The sequence below is a fragment of the Crocodylus porosus genome, unplaced genomic scaffold, assembly GCF_001723895.1.
Source record: "Crocodylus porosus isolate Cpor-Errol unplaced genomic scaffold, CroPor_comp1, whole genome shotgun sequence".
Taxonomy (NCBI): Eukaryota; Metazoa; Chordata; order Crocodylia; family Crocodylidae; genus Crocodylus; species Crocodylus porosus.
Window position 1 is genome coordinate 47,493,769 of NW_017728947.1, and position 2,103 is coordinate 47,495,871.

Here is a 2,103-nt window from a genome sequence, read left to right on the forward strand (position 1 = left end):
AGGAAAGCAAATCTTTTTAAAGCTATTGAGCAAACTTGTTTTGCACGCACTAGGGAAAATTAGGAGCAGCTATTTGTTGCTGGACATGCCACATATTCAGTTAATCTAAATTTATTATGGAAAGACTCTTCAAGCAGCTTAAAGCTAATGGAATGGATTTTTGGGTTTACATAACAGTAGCTCGTTTGATTCCCAGGAACCTCCTAGGCAGTTCGATTAATTCAGCAGGGGCTGAGTTTTGTTAATATTTGGCTACCGCAAGAGAGAGCTGTCCCATTCCAGTGTCTACAATACAAGCCATTTGTTTCCTATTGTTGGAGAATCAGACTTGCTTTCTGACTTCTTACAAAAGCCATTAGAATTCTATTTGTTTCCTCCTCTCACCAGCAATTACAAACAACCAGCTCCCTTTTATCCCCCACCTCCCCTGCAGTAATTTGACTGAAATAAACAGCCAGTCAGATCCAATTGAATGGATGGCAGGCAGCTCTATAAACACTTTTTAGAAACTCAGCTCATTAATAGTTGCCTTCCAAGGTTTTCTTTCATCCTCTCCTGACACCCCTGGCATCACTCCTAGACTGAAGGCTGGCAGCAATAGAGAAGTGCAAATACAAGATGTATTTGAAATATAGTTTAGATCCTGACAGCTTAAAAAACGTTACAGTCTGTCCAAATACTACTCTTGTCTCTTGGCAGTGTATTGTTAATACCTGACCCTGCGTGGCGGTCTCAGATCTCAGGCAGTAAGATACCAACTGTCTTTTGAGATAAAGACAGTTGAGTTTTAAGACAGTGTTATCTAGAATATTGTGAAACAATCTCAATTCCTGGAAAACACTGCTTTAAAAGACTTGTAGGCCAGCGGAAGCAGCCAAAGACTGCTTCCAAAAATGAATGTAATCAAGTCTGGTATCAGGAGGTAGGCAAACAAAAGCAGCAAGTATGGTACTAGAACTACAAAATATGAGCCTAAATTAAAAAGCTGTTTCCAAAATTTGACAATCAAAACCCCAGCTCCTGTTGGACGGCTGCCATGTGCCACATGATGGTACTGCATGCCACAAAAGTTGAAAAATTTCAAAGCAATTTGGGTGCAATGATGCTGAGCCTTCCTAAAGGCTAGAAACTTGACTCAAGAAATAGAATTCACAAACCCAAGATAGATGTTTCCTGCATTTTAAAAGGGCAGAATTAGGTATCCAGAACTGGTCACCAAAGGCCAGCATGTTGAGCACAGGGGCACTTACACCAGGCTCAGGAAATGCTGAAGAAATTGGTGTTCTGAAATCCTGAGCCTCTCTGCTTTACGTTGCAGCTTGTTGCCCACCTGCATTTGGCATTTATTTATTTAACATCAAAGTGAGAAGCTGGAATTCACAGCCCAAATCCCCCGTGTAGGTTTGGGTACTTTGTGTATGGGTGAGTGGCTTGCTATTTTCTTTTAAAATGGCAGCTGTGTGGGGAATGCCACTGCACATCTTTTCTCTGTAATTGTAAAACAGGTATTAGTACAGCATGAGCCCAGGAAATGAGAGTCCCAAATTTTAGGCTCTCCACAGCCTGAGTATATTTAAAGCACCATCTCTCAACTCCCAGAACATTGCCCTAAATACCAGGTGGTCAGCAGCAGGCCTGTTCTGAGCATGCCTACTGGATCAGGCTTCTCCTGGTACTCAGGGTGCAGGGTTGTCTCATTTGGGAATCCTGGATGATTTTAAGCATCTCAGAAAATTCTCCAATGAAAAAGCTCCTGGTGGGTTTTGGACACCTAAGCAGGTTAAGTTTCCTGTAAAGTGCTCTGCTGATTTAAGTGCTTTAATTCCTAAGTCCTACTTCACACATTTAGGTTCCTTTCTGAATCTTGCCCAAAGTATTTTGCCATAGCACTATGATTCAAAGAGGGTGATACTGCCAAACCTAGGTTTGAAGATGATATAATACAGGCATACCTTGGAGATATTGCGGGTTCGGTTCCAGACCACTGCAATAAAGCGAATATCGCAATAAAGCGAGTCACACGAATTTTTTGGTTTCCCAGTGCATATAAAAGTCATGTTTATGCTATACTGTAGTCTATTAAGTGTGCAATAGCATTATGTC